This window comes from Ursus arctos, chromosome X (genome assembly GCF_023065955.2).
Source record: "Ursus arctos isolate Adak ecotype North America chromosome X, UrsArc2.0, whole genome shotgun sequence".
NCBI classification, from domain to species: Eukaryota; Metazoa; Chordata; class Mammalia; order Carnivora; family Ursidae; genus Ursus; species Ursus arctos.
In genome coordinates, this window is record NC_079873.1 from 27269405 (window position 1) to 27290910 (window position 21506).

Below are 21506 nucleotides of genomic sequence, written 5' to 3' on the forward strand. Positions count from 1 at the left end.
GTCTAAAGTTTTTAGCTAATGACACAATAAATGTTATCTCATCTATGAAGAATTCCCTAATTCTCATCTCCCATCACACAGACACATACACACACACATACACCCCTAAACCAACACCCACTCCCCCTGTGTTTCCATAGGGCTTCACACATATCACCCTTATATCAAGGGTTGCAGCTGTCTTCCCAATATTTTCAATATGTCTGGCTCATAGAAGGTACATAATAACAGTTTGCTGAATGGAACCAAATAGCATTCCTTGTAATGACTCTCTAAGAGTTTCTGTATTACATTTGCTATTTCAGTGGTTGACCATTTTAGCACTAGAGACACAATAATCCAAGTAACAAGCTCATATTAAAAATACTAGTTTATCAGAAATAAGAGGCTTTTCATTTAATCTCTAAGGTTGATACATTATTTTTCAGATTTAACTCAAGACCTAAACATAGCCCAGAAATTAAATAAAACAATTCCAGGTCTAATGTTTAAGAGAACAACAATGTATTCATCTCAACTCCTACCAGGCCCCAACTAAGCCAATAATTCTCTGATATCCCCAGTGATTTTATCATACCCGGTTCTGGGATTAGTAAGAGAAAAAAACCTGAAACTGGCCTACGAAAAGACAGAACGAGAAGACAGGAATAGAGGAGTAGGCTGTCACAGTCTAACTGATGAGGGCCCTGGTTGGCCACTCATAATTTGCTACGGTAAATCACCAGCAATTCCCTAAAGCAGATACTGCTGCAAAAAAAGTGTCTGATTCCTCCCTGAGGTCATTTAAATAGGTCTTTGCTTCATTCCTTAATGCCATTATTAATTGATGGCATATTCTACTATATGCATTCCTTATACCCCATAAGATAGATTTCCTTTTTATGGCCTATTGGCCCAACTACTAATTTAATATAAGTCATTAATAATAGAAATAAATTATACATCTCCATTTCCTAACCTTTTCTTCCAGCTTTTACAAGGGGGGGGAAACAAATTTAATTAAAAGAAATATAAACATCATTTTAAAAAATCAGTAGTAGCATGAATAATAATAGCTAGCCCATACTGACTCCCATACTATTATAAGTATTTCACAGACATTAGCCCATTTATTATTAGTGACCAAGTTTCACAAATGAGGAAACTGAGGCACCAACTGGTCATGTAAATTGCTCAAGGTCACACACCAGTAAGCAGCACAGAGCCAGGATTCAAAGAAACACAGTGCAGCTTCAGAGGCCACGCTCTTAACTGCTACACATAGAGTGCTACTGTAGTAGGTCATTTTAAATGGAAAACTGAGATGAGAATTTCTCATTGAATGTGAACTAAGTTATCACGCTAATCCATCTCTGTAACCAGAGTTAATACAGAATGCTCTACAAACTCTACAAACTGAGACCTAATAGAGCCCCTTATGTCAAACAGTACTGGGGTATAGTATAACATCCCAGGAGGGTGAACTTAATCATCTTGGGAAGGGAAACCCTAAACTTGCAACACAGCCTAAATGTTCAAGTTGAAGTAACTTCCCAGCGACTTGTTTAGACCCACATGTTCCAAGAGAACACTGAAGTCTGTAAAAGCAACCCATCTAGTTAACCCATCTGACCAGTCTCTGCCCAGACCACCCAGTACAGCCTGTAAAATTCTGTAAGTACTTCCCTGATGCTCCTCTCTTGAGAGGCTATGAAGAGTCTGTGAAAGTGGTGTTCTCCCTTGCTCAAAAAATTAAACAAGTTCTGTTTCGGGTGATAATCGCATTTCCCTGGAGGATTTTGTGGGCCTTTCTACAGTAAACTAAAACTAGAACTGACTAAAAGTTCGGAGTTTGTACTAGGTGAGAGAAATGGTCCATTATTAGATAGGATCTGTTTTCTTTCCTTTTTCTTTTTTACCTCCTCATGAATGGTGTTTGTTAGTTTTCAATGTTCTATTTTCTGAGTAACTCCACTTTTTTTTTCCTTTTTTAGTAACTCCACTTTTAAAAAGTATGTATCTGGTCTGCTCTCACAATATATCAATATCCCCATACTTGAGCTCTCTTCTTATTTAGTTTAATCCCATCCAAATTACCTCACTGGGCTTTAGTTTATACTTGCAATATGTGATATTATGATATGGGTCCCATCCTGGAACCGAGGAAATATAGGATTGTCAATGGGAAATACATGAAATGGCAAGGAACATCGCAAGGTCAATTTAAGATGACATGGCCATCAGAAAAATGCGTGAAGATTAAAGATGTCTTACACTCCTTAGCAGGAAAAATGGCCTTCTAGTAGGCAAGAGTTTCAAATTTGTGATAAAAAAGTACTTATCTACTTCATTTTGCTAAAATAACTTATTAAAATAATTTTGGTAATGTAATCAACATTTACCACATACCCTCTCATGCAAGTCATGGGACTAAGCCCTGAGGGAAAGAGAACAATTCCTAAGACACAATTTCTCTTTTAAAGCTATTTAAGTCCACAGCAAACTACACTAAAACACTAATTCCAAGCACATTTTTAGTTAATCTGGATTTATTCTTTCAGAGGAGTTCTTTGAGGTAGTGTACTGACTAATGCAAAATAAATTGTTTCATGTACAATAAGGAATTGTTCCCCAAGCTTTCCTATTTATGAAACCTCAAAGCTAAACCACTGATCTTCTGAAATGCTTAATTATCTAAACACAGTAAATAAACTCATCCAACCAAAAATATGCTTGTGCATGAAGATGATGCTTTATGGTTATAAAAAGCCAGACAAACATATTATGAAATTAGAAACACATTATATTGCATTGTATTCGCTGATAAAGTGAATAAGCTAAATAGGTCATAAAAACGTATATCCAGTTTTATAGGGCACGAGACATATATAGCATCATAAATTTTTTCTCTTTTATTTTTACAGTAATTAAAAGTAAGTAACAAGCCCCACAATTATCTGAGTAATTAGACTGTCTCAATTAAAAATGAATGCTGATAAGATTAGCCAGATTTCTAGGTCACTTTATTTTGCACCATTACTAATTTATCCAGGTCAGAATCTTAGGCAGAACTGTGGACTAGATAGGGAGTTCTTAGTAGTTAGGTTTGAGGGTTTTTTAGGGAGAAAATCCTACCAAGCTGGGGAATTAATGGGAGGGTGCATTTAAAATAATTAGGACAGTGACTAATATGTTGTAAACACTCAATAAATATTAATGGCTATTATTTTATCAAAATGCGCTCTAAGCGTGCAATCTCAGAAAACTTAACTATCAAATAAAGAGGAATGTTTAAGATTGTTTATGGTAGGAACTAAATATTCTGTTTTCAGGTATCTTATTTTTCTTGTTAATCATATTATCCTTTTGTTCATTTGGGGGAAATGACATCTCCTTTCAGATGGGGAGAGTAAGTAAAAACAAGAACTCTGAATTTAAAAGGACTCCAGCAAAGCAGTTTTCCAAAAGAAATGGAGATATTTTAAACTTTGGGACAGACCATCCCTTCTTACCGGACAAACCTTCACCTTTTCAGTGAGCATTTGGATATGCAAATGCAAAGCAAAGACATTGTTTTGTTTTTTTACAAAGGCGAAATTTCAAATGCTTCCCCAAAGAACCAAACTGTTTTTCATACTCTTATAAAGGTCTATCTTAAGGATGGGAGCAGTTACTTTCTGCAATTAGCTTTATTTGAGAAAGACCTTATTTCCAGCACGGAATTAGACATTCTTATGCCCCGTGCATATTTTTGCTTAATTCTGGGTGTTGAGGGGTGAGGCTGGGGGTGGGGGACGGTGTGTGCACATAACTGTACACCCGCACATGTGTGCATGACTGTGTAAGAATACAAAAAGTGATGCCGGTGAGAATTCTAGAAGGAGATCTGCATCTGACCATTACTACGAAGATTTTGGAGAGCTGGGTTTGATGTAATTCAACATAGGTGAGGGAGTTGATACTACTAATAAAAACTGAATAATCCAGAATATATGGGATATAGTGACTACTGCACATTGATGTAATTGTCATAGGACACTGCCAGCTCAGAGGTGCAGAATAGTTTCCCCTGAAGAGAGTAGTAAATCTGAATGCCAATCATCCTTCAAAATAGTGGTTTGGGCAAAATAAATAAGGATTTTGGTCTAGAGTGAGGGGAAAAGCTTTTGTCTTGGTACCTCCTGTGATTTAAGTCCTATAGAGGTGAGTGCTGCTGGACCATTCCCACTGAGGGGAGTTCAGCTGGCCCCAAAGCTAAGTGGGTAGCACAACAGACCACCTAAGCCAAGTTTTGGAGAGCAGAAAACCCTAGGGAAGCCATATTAATTTTCTATCACTACCTTAACAAATTCCCTAAAACTTCATGGGTTAAAACAACAGAAATGTATTATCTTAGAGTTAAGTAGGTCAGTCTGCCTGGGTCTCAGGAGGCTAAATCAAGCATCTGCAAGGCTGTTGTTCTTCTCTGAAGGCTCTAGGAGACAGTTTCTTTGTCTCTTCTAGCTCTTAGAGGACTCCCGTATCCCTTGGCCCACTGCCCTCTTCCTATACCTTCAAAGCTAGCAACAGAGGGTGTAGTCTTTTTTTTTTTCCAAAGATTTTATTTACTTGAGAGAGAGCAAGAGAGAGGAGGAGGAGTGGGAGAGGCAGAGGTAGAGGGAGAAGCAGACTCCCCACTGAGCACGGAGCCAGATACAGGGCTCGATTCCAGGACCCTGGGATCATGACCTGAGCCAAAGGCAGTCACTTAACTGAGCCACCCAGGAGCCCTGAGGGTGTAGTCTTTCTCAAAGTGCATCACTCTGATCTACTCTTCTGCCTCTCTCTTCCACTTTTAAGTATCCACACGACTGCAATAGGGTCCATTCAGATAACCCAGAAAATCTCCCTAAGGTCTGCTAATTAACAAACTTAATTTCATCTGCAACCTTAATTCTTCATTGTCATGTAACAGAACATATTCACAGGTTCTGGGGATTTGGACATGGACATCTTTGGGAAGCCACTATTCTACTGACCACGAAGGGGCTTAAACCTTCAGATTCAAAAATAAAACTCATCTAGTACCCAGTTTTCACTTGGTCTGTGATGTAATTCTGTACTGGTGTCCCCATACATTATCTTTACGGCCACCAATTATTTTTGTGAAATGGCTACTGTAGTAAATTTGACTGAACTTAAACAGATATTTTAAGCCAATCAGTGATACATTAATCATTTTATTATTCCACTGATAGGTGACACAGTAGCTCACAAGTAGTCCCAAGAAACAGAGTTTCAAATGAAAGTCATCCTATTCCTCCTCATTCATTATTGACTTAACCTCACACAAGGAAATCACTATTGGTTGGGAACCATGAAAAATATTGTTCAGACACAGTGACACATAACGTCTATATTCATTTGCCAGTGCTTTTTTCATGCAGATTTTTTGATAGCTGCATCAGTGTTTTTGTTGCACATTCCCTTTCCATGGGATTTTAAAAATGTTTAACAAATGATCTACATATTCAAGTACCATTTTTATCATGAGACTTTAGACATTTTTTAAAGTTACCTTTTGAAATAAAATTAGTCACAGATTTCACAGATTACTTGTCTTCCATTCAAAAATAGTTGTGAGAAAACATTTCAATCATAATTACACATCTCAATTTGTATTTCAGTTTAAATATACGGTCACTTACATTTTATCTAAGAAATCACGTGTAATGTATCTTCTCCTTTATAAGCACCACATTAATTTTTTCATATAAATCATGATCTGTATATTTATAAAGCTCTCGCCTCAGAGTGTATGCACTGACCTAAAAAGTAATGTGGTATGTATTGTTTTACGTGTACACAGTAATAATAAAACCCAATGAGACAATAATGTGTTTTATGTTTTTAATTGGAACAATCTTTATTACAGAAAATACCAAAAGAATTTTTATAAAATTATATGATCCACATAGAAAGTACTCCAGCAACATTCTCATTCTCGTTTTATCTCTCTCTAATCCCTGTCGCTATCAACTTCTCTATCACAGAGAACCACTTAATCCCTTCTATGAGATGTGCTATTATATCTTTTCAGATAAACTTTGATATGCTATAATAGTTTATTCCACAATACTGCATATGATTATCATTTAGCATGGCAATAAATTATTTTACATATTTCTTAAGACCTGCATGCAGCTTCTTATAAATAAAACCTAAGGTCTATAATTTAGCACATGTAATATATCAATTTTTAAAATCACCTTTACCAGTATTCTTTTATTTAAATGAAGTGAGATCATCAGGAAGACCTTTTTCCAGCTTAAATAGACAACGAAATAGCCAATAAGAAGAAGGAACGTGTGAGGCAGAACAACTCCAATGCTGAGGTTCTGACCATTTCATTGCTTCTTAATATTATGAATTCCTTGTATTCATCAGTGAATTTAACCTATTGGCCTGATGACAGCTTATAGGATCAAGCCCGCTTAGAATTCTAAAATCCTGAATTGGTCTTTGTACATATATACTGGCCTTTCCTCAACATGCCTTTAACAAACATTTTTTGTGCACCCATCTAAAAAGGAGTCAATCTCTGAGGCTCCTGGAGTTCAGCTGTGAACAAGAATGAGTCCTGCACCATATGAGGAAGTCACCATCTATGAGCTGTTTGGACAAGTCTACAATTACCAACGGTATGATGATAAGCCAGCAGTACCACAGTAGGAACAACCTCCACCAGAATATAAGTCGGAATTAATTTTTCCCAGAGAGCTGAGGAGTTTGACATTACATTGTATATCACTGACACAAAGTTAAACATGAGAAGGCCAATGTTCTTGTTTACTCTATTAAGACTGCACTAAACGATATTAAAAAACAAGAAAACCATCAGCAACAGAAGAGATTTTGAAGACAAAAACCAATGAACCTTACACAGCATATTCTAATATCGTGATGTCTTATTCTTACATCCATATATGTAACTCAAATATACCTGAAACACAGTAGGTACTAAATAAGGATTCATCATGTGATTACATGAAGAGAGTAAATTGTGGCACCAATTTGCTCCTACCTATTCCAGTCGTCTCCTTGTCTTCCTAGTTCTTTGGAATGTATCAGTCCTCTACAGTGTAATCAGATTTCTGGTCTGCATGTACCTGCCTTGTTTCTCTCATTCTATCTCTCCATCCATCGTCGGGATCTCCCCATGAGCATGCTTACATACATACACATACACACACATACACACATACACACACACAGAATAAAGCACTACTACAGCTTACTTCACCTATATCAGAGATCAAACTAAAATAGAGGAACACACACTAAAAATCTTAAGATATAGGTAAAGATCACCTAAACCATTCTTGAAAGAAACAAAATTGTATGTGTCTGTTCTACTTTTTCTTTATTCCACAAATATACGATATTCTCCTCAGAGGATAGCAAGATACCTTAATTGATATCTTAATACTCTCACTCTTCATATAAGCTCCCAAATAAGAAAGTTAGAAAGTTATTAGTGTCATCTGCTGAAGTCTGGTTTGATTTAAATATTAAATATCAACATGGTAATTTTTTCAGAATAAAAACAAATTCTGAGCATATCCTAATGAAAATCACAAAAATGGTCATTTTTCTAAGGTACCTTAAATAAAAGACAAATAATTTCACAGGCCATGCTCTCCTTTAACAGTTATTAATGAAAAATATTTTTCTCATATACGCATTACATATTATGATGAAAAACCACTAGAATATCCAAAAAAAAAAAAAAAGCGGACTTCAAATGCAGTGTGCATAATATGAAATAACATCAAGACAAATTTAAAACAAAAGACTAAGAATGGTTTGAACATGTATCTAGGACCAACAAAACATGCTATTCTGATATTGGTTAAACTACCAAAGCGCATAATCTTTGGGGGGCTCGGTTTACTCAGCTGTGAAGGGCAAAGTGAAAGAAAAGCATTCCGGACTGCCAGAACAGCAAGTTCCTGGGCCTGAATAGTGCAGTATCACTTAGGATGTTGTGTACAAAAGGGACTGGGGATAGAGCCAGAACGGAAGCAGGAATAGCGGTTAGCAACTCTTCCTGTGGTCAAAGAAAGATGAGAATCACTTGAACTAGGGCCAGGGCTGTAGAGACAGGGAGGTATCAGAGACTTACGAATAGAGTCTGAAAGTATAAGCCACAAGGCATCATGATGAAGTTAAATTTCGGGCTGACAGAGATTGGGGGAATCAAGGATGACACGCAGGTTTTGTTTTGAACAACTCAGTGTATAGATGATGGCACCACTTACCGGTCAAAGGGCAACTGCAAGAGGCTATCTCGATAAAGGTATTTGTTCAACTGATCACTCTGTTGAGAAATGTAAGCTAGTGATACAGAAGAGCTGCCTAAGAATTTCAGATAGTTTATATTCAGATATGGTTTACATTAAAATCACATTTGAAACGACCTTTAATTTCAAGGCAATAAATTGATGGAATATTTTATTATAAATAGCTCTAATATTTCATTTTCTCCATGTTTAGAGCTGTTTAAATTACCAACTTAAAGTAATTTAAAAGACTGATTTATTACTACAAAGCTTCCTGATCCATTCCTTTAAAGTCAATGCAGACGTGGTTGATTCATGGGAGAAAAAGAAACACCCTGAACTCATCCATGTGTTTGGAGGACAAATTAAATCATCTTTTAAATAGCCCCAGGATGGTTTCAGTCATTAAAGAGCAGAAGGCTAATAAAACAACTGTTCCTACTAAATCGTTTTCTGAGTTTTACAAGTAGATGTCCTCCCTTATATATTTTATTGGCAATATATGTTACCTTTATAGAGAAGCAGCTTTTCTATAGCTCTCAAAAAGGTTAAGAACCTGAGGTGTATTACAGGCCAATTTCTCTTGTAAATGTTCACTTAAAACAGTTTAAAGAGCTTTTTCTCATGTTGGAGGTGATTGATTGTACTAGGTTTAATTTAAAAATGCACTATTCGGGGGCGCCTGGGTGGCTCAGTCGGTTAAGCGTCTGCCTCCGGCTCAGGTCATGATCCCAGGGTCCTGGGATCGAGCCCCATGTCCTGCACCCAGCTCAGCAGAGAGCCTGCTTCTCCCTCTGCCCGTCCCTTCCACTTGTCCTCTCTCTTAAATAAATAAAATCTTTTTAAAAATGTACTATTCAAACCTATGTATGTGTGTATGTGCACGTGTGGATTTACAATGACTTTTGTCCTAATGAACACCTTTAAGCCTGAATGAAAAAATCCAGAACTTTCTATTAGAAATCACATACGTTAAAGAGAAAGCAATGACTACCAAAACTTATTTAAAATGGATGAACTTTATTATTTAAGAAATCAATAAACTTTGAAAGAAATAAGGAAATAGAACAGCAGGTTAGCTTCCTGCTCCAAATCACCTTCACTATTTATAGATTTATGTATTTAAGTCCCGAGAATAAAATTAAGGGAGCAGAGTAAGGACAATTGTACAGAGGGTTTTGCTTTATTTAACATCTAAAAGATTATGACACATCCACATTTTCACTTGACATAAACATTTGGTCATTTACTAGAAGGGGAAACGGTTCCCAAACAGGTTCCAGACTTTTCAAAATATTCTACTACAGGTTAATTAATTCGTGGGGATCAGATCACATTTTGTCGTGAATAATAGTTACCTATGTACTGGCCTGTTGCCTGATACTAAATTGTCAATTCTTTGGAAGACTCTACATCTTTTTCTTTTTGATGTGTTTGAAGTATACAGCACTCTTTCTTACAATAAGTTGTCAATCAATAGGTGCTTGATGAATTAAAATGAATTTATACTGCATAAAATAATGACCCTGAGGCAAATAAATTTAAAAAGCTTTTTTAGTGTCTGAAACAAACTACAATGCCAGAATTAGAAGTAGGGGCTACAAAATCTCTAGGTTATTAGTGGTTAAATGCCTCCCCCCACACACACGCACACTGGAAAAACTCCAAGTCTATCTGGCAACCTGTCCGACATTTGAGCTCTACAAAGGTATTCCTTTTTTTTTTTTTTTTGGACTAATCTATATGCATTCAATTCAGTAAAAGACACATTAGCTAAAATAATACTACTCTATAATAATGATGGAATTTGGCTTATCTAAGTAACCAATGTTTAGGTTCTGATAATAAATTCTAATTTTAAAAGTTTCCACAACTTCCGTAAGATTAGAGTTCTCAGAAATATTATGGCTATTCAGTGCCTCTTGATCAATCTGAAGAAAGATTAAACAAATGAGAACATTCTTTCAAGCACTGGTTACCTTTAACTGCCATTTTCCCCACCGGTATATATTAATATTAAAGTGAAGAAGAAGAGGGGAGTTATCTTTTTTCATTTTGCAGTATTTTTTTGCTTAAAATATGTTTCCACTTACTATGAATACACAGATACTATCATTTAATAGAAAATTTGTATCAAATATTACTGAAATCTTGCTACAACTAATGTTTTAAACAAGCAAATTTACTTAAGTTATGAAAATTCAAAGATTAATTTCTTATCTCCTAGTTCCTTAATATTTTGTGATTTTTTTCTTCTCATTTTTCACATGCAGTGCTTATATGCTTTGATGGAAGAAAAAGTAGAACTACAATAAATAGTACAGAGGAAATTACATGCAGTTATTTAATTTTTATGTGGGAGCTTAAATCTTATCTTTATATTTATTCATTAAATTTGGAAATGGGTAGGATTTATCCTTACTTTTAACCTTTTTTAACCTGGTTCCTGTACCAAGTTTCTCCAAATACCCAAGTGCTCAAAGATCCCTGTTGTTCTAGAGTAGTCTTTCTCTACCTCCTGCTATCTCTCAGACTCCCGTTGATTAACAACTACCATGACATCATAGTCAACTATTATGTTTTAGGTGACATGAGGTGCATTTACCAAGGCCTTCATCATGTTTTCCTGCTCAATGAATAGTATTAATTTTGTAATCATTTTTCAAACTAATCTCTACACCCAACGTGGGGCCCAAACTCATGACCCGAGATCAAAAGTCGCATGCTCTATCGACCGAGTCAGCCAGGCACCCCAGAAGAATATTGATTTTAAATAAACCAAAATGGTTCTTAAGAGATCTCAAAAGATCTACTGCTTTCCCGGAGGTGTATATTCATTCCACTTTGAATGCTTTCACCTACAGCGTCTCTACTGATAAGATATTAAAGGAACAGGGTTTTAAGATTTTATTTATTTATTCATTTTTGAAACAGAGAGAGAGAGAGAGCATGCACAAGCCGGGGGTGTGGGGGGAGGAGGCAGAGGGAGAGGAAGAAAGAGACTTCCAAGCCAACTCATACTGAGCACAGAGTGCTACATGGGGCTTGATCTCACGATCCTGAGATCATGACCTGACCAAAATCAAGACTCATATGCTTAACCAACTGAGCCACCCAATGAAACGGTTTTTAAAACACTTTTCCAAAGTGTTCACTTGCCCAAGTAATTCTCTACAGACCCCCAAAAAAAAAATCCATGCAAAGAAATGTGCCATACAGAGAAACTTGTACATTCGGGCCTAGGTAAAATACACATTTTTACTTAGTCCTTATTAAGATAATAACCTTGTGTGTGTGTGTGTCTGTCTCTCTTTTTGCCAATCCATATTTTAGAGATTCCAATCTAGTTAAGAGATGTTCACATCATAAGCTGATTGAGTAAATACATGAGAGAGTAAGATGTTTTGGCATACCTTACATGAAGTCTTTGCCATCTCTATTTCTGGAATTAACCAAGAGAGACAGTAGAAGGGAATATATTCATAGCTGGTTAGTATTTCCTTTTGATAACTTTAGTGTGACTTGGATAGGATCCCAAACTTGGAAGATTTGTAAACATCTTTCCACTTTGATTATTTATTCTCTGAGGGAGACATCATGGCGAAAAGAATGCAGGGTCTCTCTTAGTCCGGCTCCAGTTTGTGTGACTTTTGCATTTATTTCCAGCACATTTAGAATCAATGGATTGATGTCCATCCACTTTAAAACAGACTCAATTAGCCTTGTAATAAAGAGAGTAACTTTCCAATCAGTGCAAAGGAAAACCTTAAGGGAAGAGGACAGAAATATTCTGCAGTACAATTATTTTCTGTAGTACCAAAAGCAGGAAATCTAAACTCCAACTCACTAGCTAAGGGATGTGGGCAAGTTACTTAAACTCTTCAGTTATAAACAGCCATAGTAATAGTGTCTACCCCCTAGGGTTGTTGTGGGAATAAAATGAATTTATACCTATAAAGTGTTAATTACTGTGCCCAGTGCTTATAAATTTTCAGTAAATACTACACCAGATCACATCGACATTTCTGTACAAATGCTACTCCTGGTTTCAGAAGATAAGAATTTTTCTGAGATTTTTGGGAACCAGTTCAACCACCCACACAATGTTAAATAAAGTTATGGATGCAGAAGAAAAACTCCTTATATTTTCACAAGTGTGCTCATTAGTGTCTTACAAATACTGTGACAGTTATAAGAATAAGGTATTATAATTATGAACCAGCCTTCAGGAGACTTGTTAGAAATCTTCAGTAAACTGTGACTGTGTGTGTGTGTGTGTGTGTGTAATTCAACACATAGTTCAAGTCTACTGTGGAGTATTATACTCTGGAGCTTAAGAATGTCAAGGACTACCACCCAGATATCCAGCTGTGAACCAGCAATATCCCTCAGATCAGGAAACTGAAAAAAGTGGGAAGGTCACAGGGAGAACAGTAAGGTTTTAAATGGGAAATCATTTAATTTACAGAGAGTCAGCATTTATCCTATGGGCAGGCAAGATAATTAGGAAGATCCGCTCTCCCTAATTAATTTATAGAATAGAAAGGGAAATAACACTGAATTTCTGCAATATTCCAGACACTTGACATATGTTTTAGCTACTGTTTCTGAAGGCATATTAGAGGCTAAATACTTGATAGGTATTATTTAACTTAATCCTCACAGTAACTGTATGAGCTAGATATTACTGACGCTACTTTGGACATGAACAAAACTGAGTTTCAGAACGTTTCCCAGCGCCATTTAACTAATTAAAGGCAAAACAGGGGGCGCCTAGGTGGCTCAGTCGGTTGGGCATCTGCCTTCTGCTCAGTCATGATCCTGGGGTCCTGGGATCGAACCCCACATCAGGCTCCCTCCTTGGCAGGGAGTCTGATTGGGATTCTCCCCCTCTGCCCCTCCCCCTGCTCATGCTTGCCCCCCCCCCAATAAATAAAATATCTAAGAAAAAAAATAAATAAAAGCAAAACCGGATTTCAACCCAAGGCTATTTGGCTCTATGAATAAAAGGTTAGAATCAGGGCTGGGCTAATAATGTAAACTTGCCTAGGTAAATGACCAGAGAATCTTATTTTCTTAGAATTATAGGGTGAGGATAATTGTGGAGTGTTGCGTCGCTTTTGTTTGCTCTGTACAAGTACTTTTAGACTAATGGGAGAGAGGGGGAGCTATAAAGTGACAAGCAGGCCTTCATCCTCTGTGACTAGAATGCTATTACATATTGGTGCGAAATCAAGGCTATAGCTTCTTTATGTCAAGCAGCCCACAGTGACCTAGGATCTTGCCCTCACCATATGCACCCCATTTGCACGAAGGGCACATGTGCATATTTCGGTTGCTTCTGGGCCATCCAATGACATAGGATTTCATGCCAGGATATTTCCTGCCTTATATCCTTCTATACAGCTAAGTAAATGTAGTATTAGATTAAATTTTATTGCATCTGTGAGTATAATTGCCAATTTGATGCCCTCACAACTAAAGTGACACTGCAAGCTACAATGACCATTATATCCTGTCACTAAAAGTCATCTATCTGGCTGAAATACAGGCTGTTTAGCAAAACTAATCCTAGATAAATGGTTTGTGATTAAAGCCAACCTATTTGTGCCATGAATATCAGAGATAATGAAGTTAACTAAAGCCATTTGCTTCTTTTAAATAGATTCATAGGATCACAAACTTATACTCTGGAAAAAATTATTTTACTGCCATTTAAATTTTTTTTCTTTCATTATCTTTTAGTTAATATTGAAAAGTCCCCTGGAATAAGAGGCTCTATCAGCTTTATCAGCTGTGCCAGTGAAAGGAATAGGTACTGGTTGAAAAAGGAATTCATCAAAGCCCCGATGACAGGGCACAGTGATTTTGGACCAAAGGGAAAAAGGAAGAGAAAAAAAGGAAAAATAAATAAAAGGATGAAGAGCCAAGGATCACCCCCACACAGAGGTTGTCCTAGATGACCCTTTGGTGGCATCAGTGCTTGAGATAGAGCACCATTCCATCACAAACGCGGCTCTGAAGTAATAAACAGAAGAAGGGATGGGTGGAGAAACAGAGAGCTGTGCGGACAGGAGAGAAGGCAAGTCCCTTAATCCTAACAAGAAGGTTTTGGTAGCCAGTCTCATGTGACAGCAAGCTGTTTCTATTTTATCTGGTGGATGAACCACTTCTCATTAAGGACAGGGCTATTAGCAATAAGCAATCCTCCAGTAACTCAAGATTTGAACAGCAGCCTTAGTCACCTTTTCAGGAAGAAAACGCTAGAGGTCTGAACAAACTCTGGGACAAGAGATCTAGATTTTATCCTCTTAAAAGGCGCATCGCATGGAAACAACGGTTCTATTGCAGCTATTATTACCGTGGCTATACAATGGTCTCACATGATGAGTTCTTAAAAATGGCTGGTTTCATGGGCCCACCAGAGACCAATGAAATCAGAATCTCTGCTCCAACCTCAGTGTTTTCATAAACCACTCCACAAGATTTTGTTGGGCACCCCCGTTGGAAATAACATGGACTCGGAGAAGAGAGAAACCTGAATTTGATTCCAGCTCATCTCTGTTGGCTATGTGATCTTGGGTTTAGGAAAGCTTCTTAAGACTCAGTTTTCCCATAAGGATTAAAAGCCCTGGAATTATTGTATTAAAAAAAATAGGATAAAGTATGTGAGGCCCCTAGAATATGATTACCCTACTTAAATTTTAGTTATATTTTACCAAAAGAAACTTTACATATTTGAGTTTATATCACTGGTGATAAATTAGAAAACCCTTTTTAAGGGGTGACTGTGCTTCAGTCTGAGGCAAGATAATTCAGCAATACTGAAAAAGTAACTCACAAGAGTGATACTACAGAACAACTGATTATATCTAAAAAGTGAAAACCCTGGGTTTCAACCACCATGTATATTTTAATAATACATAATATTCCCAAGCACTTAATAACTGTAACAATTTGCTCATCTCTCAAGTGGATAGCATATGACCCACTAACCTCATAAATTTGCCATAAGACAATAAATCAAAGAGTATATTATTATTTTAATTATTAGTTTAATTATTTTTAAGTATAATCACAAGACTACTATAAAGCTTCTGGTCTCTTTTACAAGGATAACCATCCTGTTATAAGAATTAAATGGAATCAACCAAGACCCCAATTCATTATTATTTTATCCAAATATCTTTCTAAACTAATACATTTTCATATTATATTTCATATTCCAGCTATTAAATGGCCCATGAATTTCTGTATAGGGAAATTACTTAATTGGGAAATATATGTATCAACGTGATAATCTCTCTTCCTCATACTGAGCTATAAGGCTTTCAGATATTCATTTCCAAGTTCTGTGATATCTTCTATTTTTTTTTTTTATCAAACACAGTTACTTCTACTTTGAAGATAGTGAAATGAATCAAAATGTTCCAGCTATAAGCAACATATGCTTTACTTTCAAACATTATCACTGATTTAATAAAAACCTCAAAAAAATTGAAACTATGCCATTTTATCCTCATTTTCTGTCATTAACTATTTAAAATGCTTTTGATTAAGGCTATACTCTTCTGTGACACATAAGAAATGCAGATATCAACTATAGAACACTTACTAATATCTCATTTAATACTTCAGACCCGACTTTGATTAAAATCAGTAACAAAGGAGTAACAAATTATTTTTCTAATACATTTTCCTTAACAGTCTAATGGACTCCTAGTGATGATATACATAGGGACACCATTCACAAAAACCTATTGTATGTCATTCAGCATTGGGATATGGTGGATGCATTTCCCAGCTGTTTAAACAATTTATAGATGTCCTATCAGTCATTCAACATAATTTGTTGTGACTGTATAGGCCTAAGATGTTATGTTTCCCCCACTTAGATAGAAAACATCCAGGTAAAATAACTGAAAAGAAATTCCCAGTTATTTAGGCAAGGATTATACTCAAGTGCTTCTGAACAAATTTGGTATAGAAATTCATACACAATGCAAATCTAAAATCACGTTAGATTATACTTCATTATTTAAGTTCCAACATAAAATGAGAAACTACATTACTTAACTATAACAATGAATAATATTCATTTTAACAAATCAACTCCTACGAGAGATAAAAAATATAAATCGGCTCTTTTCCATGAAGTCAAAACTGTGATAAAAGGACATGAAAGATCAGTACAAGGGTAGATTCAGGCCATGTACACGCACACATATTGTTTTTAATGTTTTGGAGGTCTCCACGTTGTCTAAGCGGGTGAATTTGGGACAGTGATATCCAATTATTTCAGTCATCCAAATGACTGAAATGAATCAACAGAACAAAAAGCACATCAATTTATTACTGACTTGTTCAAATTGTCCTGAAAATATTCGGTGTTCTATGCTATCTGAACTGAGAATAATGTAAAGAGACGGTATCAAAGAGAGACACTAAATTCACATTCTCTCTCTCTCTTTCGCTCTCTCTGCCCCACCCCCCACCATGCCACTGTTAACTTTTTAGGCTACTGGAAACGTTAACATATTTACTTGTTTGGGGTTTCTTTTTTTTTTTTTTTTTTATTCGACAGAGATAGAGACAGCCAGCGAGAGAGGGAACACAAGCAGGGGGAGTGGGAGAGGAAGAAGCAGGCTCATAGCAGAGGAGCCTGATGTGGGGCTCGATCCCAGAATGCCGGGATCACGCCTTGAGCCGAAGGCACACGCTTAATGACTGAGCCACCCAGGCGCCCCTTGTTTGGGATTTCTGTTGTGACAATTTAAAAGTTTCCCATCAGGAAATAGATTCCAACAGTAATATCTTAATATAATCAACTATATCACGATGCTAATATAATATCTATATCCTCATTTTTGTGTTAATATAATATTGGTATACTATTACTGATGACCTTTTACCCGTGTACAAAGTTTTCATTTACTTATATGGCTATGTATTACTTTCATACACAAAGTACTGCCTCATCGTCCCTTAAAGATTTTTTTCCTACAGTAGCAGTGATAAAACTAAGGATGCCTCCAGATACTGTGGGAAAGCCATCTTCGACTGAAATGCATTAAAGTATATTAAAGTGGCACTGGATAGTCAAGGCTAATTATGTAATGTGTCTGCCCATGGAAAAGACAAGTTGTACCATAAAAAAGTAAGGTCCAGGGTAAAACCTAAAAATAGTCAAGGATATCCTAATAAGTAGCCTTACTCTAATGATATGCAGGCTAGGAGTATGTTTATCACATTTCTCTGGACTTCTGCATTGGGCTTCAGTTTTCCTAAAGCCTCATTAGATACCGATGCTAGTCTTTGTTCTAAGCAATGCTAATGAAAGTATACATTTAAGTTATTTAAGTGTTTCCCAAATTCCTTTGCTAAAAGGTTGGGCTCAATATACATTAAGTAAATAAGATGGCAACACTAAATTTACTAATGTACCCCACTCCTTTGCTTTACAACGCCATTTCTAATTTGCTCATTTCAACTGCAATCTATTGAAGTTCAAAATTAAAGAAATCTTTTCATTATTATTACATTTAACACTATTAAGTGATATAATTTGGTTTTAATGATCAAATTTTAATGTTTCTTTAAAAAAGAAATCCTGGAAAAAGTGGTCTCCTGCTGACCTAATAGGAACATTATTTTGCTATTATCATATCTGCATAAGCAGAAGATGATACTTTCCATTTTCCGTAACAGAATAACTAGACTAAAAAATGTTCTTCCAAGACACTCAGGATTTAGTTTTAGATAGTAACAACTTGTAATAACTCGAAAGACATTCTGCCAGAGATAATAATATAAATCAATTTTAAAAAGGTACAGAGTAACATATATTTTGTACAGGTTACTTTGTTATCAAAAAGGCAAAGGCCATTTTTATTCCCATGTACTACTAAAATACTTTTTTTTAATATATGGGGAAAAGAACATTTTACACTGCAGGGAGTTTGGTTCTAAAGAATCTGAGATACTTACAGTAAAAATTTAGATACTTACAATAAAAATTTCTAGGTGAAATCATATACATAGGGAAACACCAATATATTCTAATCTCACTACATTTTCTGGGATCAAAAGGTATTCTACAGTGGGTTCTGGAAAAAAATAAGTCCAAATGATATGAAATAAGTATGTGTGTCCATAAAAAGTTCTGCTTATTTAACACCCTTCCGAGGTGGTATGGTCTTCCTCTTTCAGTCTTAACTTAGTGTAAACTACTTACTAATATTTCTTGCTAGGGAATCAAAATGTGATGGTTGGAACAAAGAATGAAAGAAAAAAACACTGCTTGCTCAAAGAACTGATACCCAAATAAGAGGCCTTAAAAGCATTCTTCTCTTTTATGGTAAATGCCACCTATTTTCCCTTGAATTTTTTTAAATGCTAATAAACTGTATGGATACAAAGTTAAGTCTGAAACCGTTCATTTCAAGAGTATAACTTTCCACAAGGCAGAGCTTATTCTTCGGAAAGTAGACTCTAAAAACAACTGAAGAGAGATGCAGGGATTAGCCAAGCAGAAAATACAATCTATGTCACCATCCTTGTGAAGTTAAAATGAAGAGAATTAAAACCAAAGTAACTGGCTTGTAAATGTCATTCTGAGGTTACGAACATTTCTTGCAAGCCATAGTGCTCCTCAAATTTGACTCTCATCATTCGGCATTTTCTTTTCCCCTTTCTAAAGTTATCCTGGTAAATAAGTGAGGGCATTTCCACATCATACGGCATATCCCAAATGGAAATGATTTACAACAGTAACATGCAAAAAGATATCTAGAACCAGCACGATTTTATCCCCGATTTTTTTATTCCTTTCAAAAGAATATCTTCACTTTGTTATTCACATGAAAAAGCTGACAAAGCATTCTCTTAATGCAGAAAGCGCTGTGTGGATTGGCAAACAAACAAATTTCTCGAAACTCAGGGAAGCAAACAATAATTGTGGGTATATAAAACCCACAATGCAAGTAGTAAGCATGTCTTATAGGGAAATCGTGACAGAAAATGAATCGCCTGATTCACAATAGGATATATTTTAAAGGAGGTAAACCTTTTATATCCGTGAGCCTAAAGACACATAAATTATTAAATAATTTTACCCTAGTAGTACTTATTTTTGCATACGTTAACATTTAAACACAGCAGAAACAGCTCCTGAAATTGCTTATGCTAATGCTTAATGCTACTCATTTTAAAAGGCAATTCCTCTTAAAACCAAACCTCAGGCCTCAAAACACCAATTAAAGCCAAACAAAGCATACCAAAGTCAATATATGCAAGACATGAAAACCTCCAAATTATATTTCAATGACTTTTTAATTTATAAGTCAACCTAATCAGCAACGCATACATTTAAAATTCTAAAAACATTTTTTGGCAGGTATTTAAGCCAAACATAACTTCAATCCCCCCAAAACAAAAATTTCACCAAACATAAAGCAAAATGTTTTATTAACTTCCTAAAAAGCATATTAGATACGAAATGAAAATCCCTTTAGAGAATAGCTGACATCATCATGCATAAGCTAAAGAACCAATATCTGGTTAAATAAAACTATGAACATCTCAAAGGTAATTACCATACAGGGCATGAAAGAAGGCCATGAATCTCCCATGTCAGATACATTGAAGAGAGTGTTCTAAACCTTAAACTCTTAAAAATGCTATTCTTCTGTGACTAATGAATCAGTGAATAAAAATCCTTATGAATTAGTTAATATTTTTCCTTTCAATTATCATTGATATCATCTCTAGAAAAATTCTGAACAATTTCTAGATGCATATTTGGGTATTTCCTTAACACACTGGCAGGAACTGACATATACCTAAAAATATAACGTTACGATTTATGTTGAATTCTCATCCTACTGACAGCCATAAATAAACTGTAATAAACCATTTTAGGAGACAGAACGCTCTGAATTGGAAGGGAGCCCATGAACAGAATGGGTTTTCAGATCGAAGACTTCATTGGCAAAATGAAACCATACCCAGCGGTTTGCTATTAATCAGCTTGTATTTCATATTACATTTGGTTGATTTTGAATTGTTGTTTGAGATATTATAGTGGTCTACACGGTGTACATTGCAACATATACTTTCCTGTTAGGAAGATGTATGAAATTGGATACAGCAGGCTATTTTACGCTATAAAATACATAACTCATGTAACTGCCCTCTGATTATGATGTGGACGCCTATTTGGTGTCCCTATTTCACTGACAAAAAGGAAAACTTAAGAACAAAAGCCATTTTAGCCATTTCACCACTTAAAAAGAAAAAAATCTATTTTAAACCTACTCTTACTATTTTATGAAGGCTAGAGCATACATAAGAATAACTAGAGCATATATCCCAGATATTGGGAACTGGTAACCATATATGGGTTTAATGAAAAACAAAACACTATTAACAGGCTTATCCTTCAAATCTATACACTGTAGCCCTTATCCTTAAGGGTTAGAGTTCATATTTTCATTACATGTGCCTTTCTCTACCTCACTGGAGTATGAAAAAACATGTAAATCAGTATGGGAGTCAATAGTGAGGTAATCCTCCCCCATCCTGCAAAACAAGGACATATGATTGATACAATTTCTTCCTTAGAGCTAAACCAGGGCAGGAGGGATGCTAATCATCTATTGAAGCAACACAAAGAGTTTACAGGAGTCAGTGCTAAATTATGCATTATTTAAAGCAGAAGAAACATTTCTAATAAACTTAATATGATTTCAACCTCACAAACACATTTGTGCTATTAAAATTTTCCTTCCCGAGTACATGTGCCTACCAAGAGCAATATTTCGGTCAATTATATGTGAGTATTCTGATTCTTGTAATAAATATCTCATTTAAAATGACTGAATTTTCATTTTGATTGATATATCCTCTTTTGAGTTTAAAATTATGCCCCCCACCACCACCACCACCAACATATGGATCTCCTGTCAATAAGATGAGGTAATCAGGTCTGCAACACAGAGGATTAGATTCTAGTGGATGATAAATTCACCACTGAAATAATATCCTCTGAGTTATTTCTGAGCTTTTCCTGATGAGACCCATTACCACCACTTGATCTCCTTAGCTGGAACTGATTCAATATTCCAAAGACCATCTAATTATATAATCCTACCCAAATATCAGCTCCACGGACACTGCTTCTCCAAATTGTGGTTTTAGAGTACAGCA

General features: G+C 35.8%; 1 protein-coding gene across 15 annotated transcripts in view; it reads right to left on the reverse strand.

Annotated features, from left to right (window-relative positions):
- Positions 1-21506, reverse strand: part of DMD (dystrophin) — a 2358181-nt gene that overhangs the window by 1566461 nt on the left and 770214 nt on the right. The gene's annotated exons all lie outside the window — the stretch shown is intronic.